Source organism: Lepisma saccharinum, chromosome 9 (genome assembly GCF_977018435.1).
Source record: "Lepisma saccharinum chromosome 9, izLepSacc3.1, whole genome shotgun sequence".
Taxonomy (NCBI): domain Eukaryota; kingdom Metazoa; phylum Arthropoda; class Insecta; order Zygentoma; family Lepismatidae; genus Lepisma; species Lepisma saccharinum.
Window position 1 is genome coordinate 63,996,594 of NC_139237.1, and position 10,318 is coordinate 64,006,911.

A 10,318-nucleotide genomic window follows, 5' to 3' on the forward strand; every position below is an offset into this window, starting at 1 on the left:
TGTAGAATGGGCGATTTTGTTCTGAGGCACTCGAGGTAATCCTCAAACTTGAGGTGCTCCCGAACCACTTGCCTGCTTACACCCTTTGCCTTTTTTGTTACAGAACCCTCAGCCCGGATCGCATAGGCTTTGGCACGAAGTCCAGCAAACTCCACAATCACATCCCCGTCTTTCTCGTCCTTGAGTTTGCCGGGTATTTTTTTGTTCCGGGGCAGAATTCCATACCGGTTTAGCTGGGGATAGCCCGATGTGTCGAAGAGCTTGACAAGAGCTGGAACTTTGGCTATATCACCATACGCATCGGCCGTGCGAACATGGTACACCAAGCTGTCTGTGTCTGTGTAGAGGAGCGAGATATTGTGGTTGTAGTGTGCACGTAGTATGCCGTAATATGTCTCGAACATGCACAACTTGCTCAGATCCAAAACTGCAGCTCCCACATAGATGGGCTTGTTGAGTAGCACCTCGCCCCGGTTCATGTGAATCAGAGACATCTGTTCGTTGTAAATTGTTCGAGACCTGAACAGCGGGCTTGCAACAAGTCGACGACACTGTGTTTTCTTCGTCACCAACCTCACATCAACGCGATTTCGCACATTCTCCATGGTCTTCCCAAATACCGCATTGTTCATTAATTTGAAAAAATCGCGATCAAGTTCCGAAGTGGCAGCAGTGCGATGTTTGGTGTTCAGTTCGATGTACGGCTTCAACCATGGAGACTGCCTGAACAAGAGCACGCGGTAAACTGCTTTGACCGAGACCCCTTGCTGCATTAACCACTGGAGGTTCCGGTAGTGTAGCACATAACGCTTTTTGGGCTCCAAGTCCATGACGAGCTTCGGTTGATCCGAGCCAGGTGGACACTTGAATTCCGGAGCAGGCGAAAGGTCACAGAATGTATCCTGCAGCTTCTCGGGGAAGTCAAGGTCCACCTCGGCAAAAAACCCAAACTCGTCGCACTCTTTTTCGATGTCGTGGTATAAAGGATCAACCCACTTAAACTGTCCTGTTGGGAGTGGCTGCATCATGGAGTGCCCGTAAAGATTATTCACGTCAGTGTACATGATGTAGCTTGATGGTTGGGAGGGGTCGTAACCAGTGGCCATGTGGTGATTGTTGGCGTGTGCGAAGCGTTGCGACACTTGGACCATGCCGCCCCGGATAGCTCTCTCAATGAAAAGCATGATATCAATATCGGAGATAAGTGAAAGTTTAATTTTAGTCAGCAGGAGCATGGCCGACCAAGCCAGTCCAGGAAGGCTGTAAAAATATACAGGGTCCAGGTTGTAAATGTTTATCGCAGTCGCCCGAAACGCCTGGAACACATCGGCAAGAAGCGTCACATCAAGCTTCAGGTATGCATCGTGGTAATCACCGAAAGTTCGGCAACCCAACTCGACCCACATAGACTGAGCATGCTTGTACTCCTCGTCGGTAATACCTGAACCTCTCAGCTGGCTGTAGAACTTATCCTGGGGAGGCAGCAACTCTTCTTCGAACTTGGAAGAGTCTGTGACGTATTCGTAGGGGTAGACCCCTTTACGTCTGATGAGTGCGACATCTAAGTTCGGGAAACTTGATGTGGTAATGGCTAGTTGGTCGTCTCTGAGCTTCCCAGCAAGAGCATCGAGGCTTGCCTGGAGGAACCTCAGAGAGTCGAGGAACCGAAGCTCGATGCTGCTGCTTGAGTCGGGGATCGGCACCCACTTGCTGATGCTAATCTAACGCTCCTCGTTCTGTGCCAGGACATTGATTCTCGCATTGTCGTACCCTAGATGTGTGACCAAGTGATGGAAATCATATCCCGAGCCATTGTGAAAAAAGACCGGTATGAAGCGCGGGTCCCTGGCTCTCAAGTTACATCTGTTGCACCACGGGCCAATGTAGCTTCCGGTCCCATAATGGTCATGGTGGTGGACCTTTTTGTTATCGTCAGTGAAGACCGAGTTGCAAACAGGACAATTTAGAGCTATTTCGTGCTGATGCTTGTTTTTGGGAGACAGAGGCAGCATGGGCTTGGGGGCCAACAGCACCTTCCCTATCTTGATGGCTTCCTGTTGCATTCTCTCCAGGAAGTGTTTGACCGGGTCGGGACCGCGATACACATAGGGCTCGGAGGCAATATGTTGGTCTCGCCACACCACAACATAGGAGTAACTCGAGGTCTCGTGGATTTGGAAAGGAATGGTAGAGGATGTTTCGGGGTTGGGCTCGCAGTTAGACAGAGGTTGAAGAAAGGCCTCGAAGTCTGCTACAATATAGGCAGGATGCTTCACCATAGCACTGTGCATGCGAAAACACTCTACTGCGCCAGGTTCGGGCAGGATAGTTCGTGCAGGCTTGTTGGTACCACAGTAGAGCATGTGGCGAGCTAGCTTCTCAGCAGCAATGTTGGGTCCTCGAGAGTGTTTGAATTTATAATGGTTTCGGTTGTCGAAAGTGGACAGGCACCTGCGACACACCACGATGTGACCATTATGTCTATTTTTCTGATTTGAAACAAGCCGAGAGAGGGAACGGATAAGGGTGTAATGGTGATGGGTTTCGTCCTTGATGAGCAGGAGGTTGATTTCTCGTACCTCGTTGTTGTTGCTCACGTTGCTCACCCGGATGGGGTGGACCTCATGTTTGTTCTCGGTGAGACCGTAAACATTGATGGCTAATTGCAGGCCCAACAAGTCACGAGCACGAACCTCAAACTTGCGAATATACGAGACTTCTACAGGGTAGGCAATCCCGGCCATTGCAACCTCCAGTTCCGACTCATACTGCTTGTAGTGTGCAACACGGCGTGGACCGTTTTCCCAAGGTATAGGGTGCAATGCTGCCAGCACCGACCAGAGGAAGCATTTGGTGTCTTTGTTCTGAATATTGAGAACAGCTTTCCTTGCTTCAACCTCGGGTGGCAGGGCAATATAGCTAGACCCTGCCAGTGGCAGGAATTTGTTAAGTTTCAGACGAAGTTTGTGGGGGTCGCCACACAGCGAACCGCCCGAGCCTTCAGCCTGATGCTCCTCGTGCTTTGCCACAAACTCCTCGACAAACTTGTCGTAGATGCTGTCGAGGTCAGTGACATCTGCCTGATGCAGTGTTTTTGCTTTTGTCGCATGGAAGAATTTATATATTTCATCAGACGGTTTCTTATACTTGCAGCATAGCACAGCATAGAATTTAGTGGAGTGTGTAGCCAATGCATCGTTGAGGATGGATATTATCTTAGCTCGCTCGCTCTCCAGAAAACTACGCACATCGCAGAAGCTGTCTGATGTTATGTTAAAGTCTTCTAATAAATGCTCAAACGCAAATCGGTCTGCTTTCTTCGCCAGCTTGACGCGTTTGGCAGGTGGCGATGCATCGAGGGAGGTTACTTCTACCTTTCGCTTGGAAGGTTGCGGTAGAGATGTTCCAGTGCTCTTGCAAGTAAGCTGGTGTCGCTTGAAGTTGGCAATAGAAATATTTTTTCCACACTTAGAGCACAGTTTGGTCGCACATATTTGTTTTCCCGGCACACAAGTACGACAGTGCCTTTGAAAATGTTTACTTGACACAGCAGTTTGGCACGTAGGGCAATTTTTTACAGAACGCATAATGCAGAGATTTTTTGGGGGTATGTTATTTAATATCCAATGCTGTGCAATGCAAAATATAATTGTTCACTTTTTTTTTAACTATTTTCTATGACCTTATTTGGTTTTTTTTTTCGCCAAATTATATGCTTCTAGTCTCCTATACAATACAATATACGTACAATATTGTCAACAGTATCATATTTGAGCAGGTCGCTTGTCACCTAAACACTACAGCTCACAGGTTGGTAAAATCTGACATGAAAGCAGATAATACGCTTAAGTCTTATTTATATGTAATTTTCACGGGCGTACAATATTGTCAACAGTATCATATTTGAGCAGGTCGCTTGTCACCTAAACACTACAGCTCACAGGTTGGTAAAATCTGACATGAAAGCAGATAATACGCTTAAGTCTTATTTATATATAATTTTCACGGGCGTACAATATTGTCAACAGTATCATATTTGAGCAGGTCGCTTGTCACCTAAACACTACAGCTCACAGGTTGGTAAAATCTGACATGAAAGCAGATAATACGCTTAAATCTTATTTATATATAATTTTCACGGGCGTACAATATTGTCAGCAGTATCATATTTGAGCAGGTCGCTTGTCACCTAAACACTACAGCTCACAGGTTGGTAAAATCTGACATGAAAGCAGATAATACGCTTAAGTCTTATTTATATGTAATTTTCACGGGCGTACAATATTGTCAACAGTATCATATTTGAGCAGGTCGCTTGTCACCTAAACACTACAGCTCACAGGTTGGTAAAATCTGACATGAAAGCAGATAATACGCTTAAGTCTTATTTATATGTAATTTTCACGGGCGTACAATATTGTCAACAGTATCATATTTGAGCAGGTCGCTTGTCACCTAAACACTACAGCTCACAGGTTGGTAAAATCTGACATGAAAGCAGATAATACGCTTAAGTCTTATTTATATATAATTTTCACGGGCGTACAATATTGTCAACAGTATCATATTTGAGCAGGTCGCTTGTCACCTAAACACTACAGCTCACAGGTTGGTAAAATCTGACATGAAAGCAGATAATACGCTTAAGTCTTATTTATATGTAATTTTCACGGGCGTACAATATTGTCAACAGTATCATATTTGAGCAGGTCGCTTGTCACCTAAACACTACAGCTCACAGGTTGGTAAAATCTGACATGAAAGCAGATAATACGCTTAAGTCTTATTTATATATAATTTTCACGGGCGTACAATATTATTAAGAGCGTCAGTTTCCGTAGAGCTCTCTTTTTTCCATCTTCCCTCTATACAGTGAAGCTGTAGAAGACACAATTAGCTAACCTAGCATACAACATACCTTCCTAATTAATATGGATATTGTCACACATTCCTCTTATTTTATACTGTTGTAAATGGAAAAGATTATGTACGGTAAATGTTTTGTATATTATAGGGAAAAAATGCAAAATATTCCCCCAATTTTAATTCGATCCACCTCTGAATCGATTTTTTACATATTTTCACGCCGGCACATATGTTGTTCTATTTTGCTTCTTTTACTTGCCTTGCTTAATTAACTCTCGCTAATTAGCATTTTTTTTGGAAGAAGTCAACTAGAACAACATATGGCGGTATGAGAAATATGCAAATTAAAGAATATTTTAGTAATATAAGGGCCCTAGCAATTAGCTTCGTCGACTAAGAGTACTCTTTTAAACGTCTTCAGCTAGATCGTATTACTAAGCGAAGACGTTTAAAATGTTTGGGTGTTGAAAAAGTTTGACTTACTTTTTATTTCTATTGTTTGCTAATAGATGGCGCTGATAGTACCCCCTCCCCTCCCTCTCCCTCCTCCTCCTCCTCTGCTGTATGACAAATAGCACAAACATAAAATCAAGATTTTGGAGAGCAAAACATAAAATTTGCATGCATCTGATGTCGAACTAGGAACTTTATCTTTCGGGGAGTCAATATTATTTTTTTACTCAGTCGTCATATAACATAAACACACGCAAACATTCACATGTGCTTTTATTATTTTGTGTTCGGTAAGTACAAGTATATTCTTACATAAATTATTGTTTAATTTAATAAATTGTAACTCGGAGCCTGCTATACTAACATTCCTTCTGTGTTTCATTATACTATTGAAAGCGAATGTTGCGTGCATACGGAAATAACACAGAAAAAAAAAGCGGATGGAAGCAATTTAAAATCAGTGGAGCAAGGTTAGTATTACGAGAGCGTAAAAACATGTGCTTTCATTCAACTTCGAAAAATAAGAATAAATGTGTGCATACAGAACACATATGCTTTCTTTTCACAGTTGTAAAATCATATAAATTGTACATGAAGTAAGTTGCGGGAAGGCTCTTTCTTTTATGTCTGTGTATATGTTGTACAATTAGGTACAAGTATTGTACAATTAGGTACAAATTGTTGTACAATTATTTTCCCCAGTTGTCCAGTTGGAGTTGGGGGCATAACACTGGTACTATTTGTACTCACAGTGCTTACTCATGTATTTTGTTTAATATTTTATTTCAAATTCACTGTCAGAAACTAGTGTTGCCAGTTCCCGGATGTAGGTTTACCTACTCTGTTGGTTGTCACTGTCAAGCTTCCAGTATTCGTACAGCATAAAAAGCTATAACCCCCCTCTCAAAATATATACATTGTATACGCCAAGATGCTCAATAGCCTAGCAACACATCATGAAAAAACATGCCAAGAGGACCCAATGGGTTTATAAGTCAGTGCTGCCAACTCCTATTTGTAGGTTAGCTTAGCCTGTGAAAGATCATATAGTAGAATTTTTGTAGAGTGGGTAGGCAACACCGACGAGGCTCGAATCATCATTTGAGGCTCGAAATCATCATTTGATGCTCGTCAGTGTTGCCAATTCCTATTTGTAGGTTAGCTTAGCCAGTGAAAGATCATATAGTGGAATTTTCTTCGGATGGGTTGGCAAAACCCAAGCCTCAAAAAAAAAACATCCAATAGAGTTGCCAAATATAAAAAGGGGACAATGGGTCCCCCTCATAAAAGGCTACAGTAAGGGCCCACAGTGTTGCCAACTCTGTGCCCCCAACAGTGTTGCCAGACATAAAAAATACATGGGCCCCTCAGGTCCTTTGATAAAAGTTTACAGTGAAAAACCCAGTAGGTTTAACAACACTGTCAAAGAATCTACGGCAGTGTTGCCAGATGTAAACAGAGGGCAATAGACCCCCCTCATAAAAGGCTACAGTGGGCCCACAGTGTTGCCAACTCTGCCCTCAAAATATACATCATAAAAGGCTACGACGAGCCCCACATGATGATTCGAGCCCCAAATGAGGTTTTAGAACTCTCCAATTGTCTCTACTAACACTACATATAGTGTCATCAGGGAGTGTATTGTGGAATTCACAGATAATTTTAATGTTTGTCCTGTCATTAACCACAACTTGTTTCCTTTTTGAAGTGTTGATGACAAACATGGGTCTCTGTGCTTTGAATTCATCTGGTGTGTAATACATGTCAGTATTGCCAGTAGTGACCCTTTTGTATGCTGTAAATGCTTCATATAATTTAAGGAAATCATCCTTGGACATGTCTAAATTATAATTTTCTCTGGGGAACACCTCATTTCTGCCATTTTTAAGATATATGTTCTTGATGTTGCAGTTATCAAATCTACTTGAATTTTTTTCCTCATTATTGTGTCTTCCAGTTTGAAACAGTACCACCACAAAATCCGGCATGTCATATTGTATACTGGAGAATGAATTTGTAGCATCAAACTCATAATAAGTACCAGTGGCAGGCTTCTGTACACATTGATATGTATAAAATTGAAAAGGTACTTGTGGATTTTTTATTATATCTGCTTTGTATTTAAGAGCATAACTGGCTTCATATTCAACAACTGGGATTCTTAGCTCCATAGTCTGAATAATGCATTTGCCTTCATCAGGTAGGGTATTAGGCAGAGCTTCCCCTGTAGAGTTTAATGTGCTGTACCTCATCAAAGCATTATTATCATTTGCAGCTCTTCTAAATGTGATTCTTAAACCACCCTTCCACATAATATCTTTGTAATCTGAGAAGAATCCTGGCAACAGGCGCATAGGGAAAAGAGGCGCATAGAGCTAAACATACTCCTAGGAATGTTGATCCAATAATAACATGTAGTCCGTGAAATCCTGTTGCTATAAAGAATGTAGATCCATATACTGCATCAGCAATAGTAAACGGGGATTCATAGTATTCATATGCTTGAAGAATGGTAAAATATACTCCTAATATTAGTGTTAATATAAGTGCTTGCATTGTATGTGAATGATTTTTTTCTAATAGTCTATGATGAGCTCACGTTACTGTTACCCCTGAGGCTAACAGAATTGCTGTATTTAATAAAGGTACTTGTATTGGGTTAAATGGAGTAATCCCCTTTGGTGGTCATATTATTCCTAGTTCAATTGTTGGAGACAAGCTTCTATGGAAAAATGCTCAAAAAAATGATACGAAAAATAGTACTTCTGAAATAATAAATAAAATTATGCCCCATCGTAGCCCTATCATAACTTGATTTGTATGCAATCCTTGATATGTTCCTTCTCGTGAAATATCTCGTCATCATTGAATTATTGTAAGGAGTATTGTTGTTATCCCTATTAATAATAGTACTATATTTTGTTGATGAAATCATCTAATTATCCCTGTTGTTAATATTATTGCTCTAAGGGCTCCTGTTGCTGGTCATGGGCTTTGATCTACTAAGTGATATGGGTGATTTTGATTTGCTGACATTAGTTATTTTGATTCTCTAGAATAAATAGCAATTAATAAGGCAAATACGTAAGATTGAATAAATGCTACGGCTGTTTCTATAATAATTAATATAACTTGTGCTAAAATTAGTATTGAAATCCCAATAACTTCTAATATTGTTCCTGCATTTCCAATTATTGATATTATTAAATGGCCAACTATTATATTGGCTGCTAATCGTACTGATAGAGTTATTGGACGAATTAGGTTTCTAATCATTTCAATCCCTACTATAATTGGTATTAATAGTGCTGGTACACCTTCCGGCACTAGGTGTGCTAATATATGTTTTGTATTATTAATTCACCCGAATAATATAAATGATAATCATATTGGTAGGGCTAGGGTTAGGGTAAAGACTAAGTGGCTTGATCTAGTAAATACGTAGGGTAATAATCCTATTGAATTATTAAATAGGATTATTAAAAATATACTAATAAATATTAGAGTTCTTGCTTGGTGGCTAATTATTCCTAAAAATGTTTTAAATTCTTCATGTAATTTTACTATTATTATATTATATAATATAGAGGTTCGTGATTGTATTAACCAAAATGGGGCTGGAATTATTAATAATCCCAAGAATGTTCTTATTCAATTTAGTGATATATTTATAACTGATGATGTTGGGTCAAATGATGAAAATAATCTTGTTATCATTTTCAGTATTTAATTTTTGGCTTATTTTCTATCTTAAAATTATTATTATTTAATAATTTATTATAGTTATAATAGTTGACAATTAAAAATAAAAAATAAATTAATATAAATATTGTGAATAAAATAATTCAGTTTAATGGATATATTTGTGGGATAAAAAAGTATCTACGAGGATAATTTAGGTCTGACATTCCTATGTTATTATATATTAACTAACTCTTTTCATTAGAAGTAGTTGTTATATTACTATTTTGTGGTTTAAGAGACCATTACTTACTTTTCAGTCATCTAATGATTCTTGTATAATTTTTATTAATCAACTAATAAAAGATTTGTGAGTTGTAGTTTCAACAATAATTGGTATAAATCTATGATTAGATCCACAAATTTCTGAACACTGTCCAAAAAAGAGACCAATTCGACTAATGTTTACCCCTGCTTGGTTAAGTCGTCCTGGAGTGGCATCTATCTTAATTCCTATAGATGGCATGGCCCATGAATGTAATACATCTGCAGATGTAGTTAACACTCGAATATCTATATTAATTGGTAGTACTGTTCGATTATCTACGTCTAATAGTCGAAACGAGTCTAAAGATATTTCATTTGTTGGGGATATATATGAATCAAATTCTGCCTTTATAAAATCTGAGTATTCATAACTTCAATATCATTGATGCCCAATAGTTTTAATTGTTAATGAAGGTTGATTAATTTCATCTAATAAATATAATAAACGTAAAGAGGGTAGGGCAATAAAAATTAGGGTAATTGCTGGCATAATTGTTCATATTGTTTCTAATGTTTGTCCTTCTAAAAGTATTCGATTTGTTAATTTGTTATTAAATAATGATGCTATTAAATATCCTACTAATACTGTAATTATAATTAAAATTAATATTGTGTGGTCATGGAAAAATATTATTTGTTCTATTAATGGGGAGGATCTATCTTGTAGTCCTATTTGATTTCAGGTTGCCACTTTTAAGTAAGGGATATCCCTTATATTTGAAGCTTAAATTCAATGCACTTCTCTGCCACCTTAAATATTAGTTGTTAGTAAGGAGTATTGGAAGTTCTGAATATGTATGTTCAGAAGGAGGTGACATTTGATATCACTCAATTGATGATGCTTGTTGTAGATTAAATAATGTTGGTCGGGCGCTTGTTATACCTTCTCAGGTAATAAAAATTATAATAATTACTGCTGTAAATGATAAGATTGATCCTAATCTTGAAACAATATTTCATATTATATATGCATCTGGATAATCCGAATATC

General features: G+C 39.1%; 1 pseudogene; it reads right to left on the reverse strand.

Annotated features, from left to right (window-relative positions):
• Positions 1 to 9,316: 9,316 nt before the first annotated feature.
• Positions 9,317 to 10,042, reverse strand: LOC145992457 (cytochrome c oxidase subunit 2 pseudogene; annotated as a pseudogene).
• Positions 10,043 to 10,318: the final 276 nt, after the last annotated feature.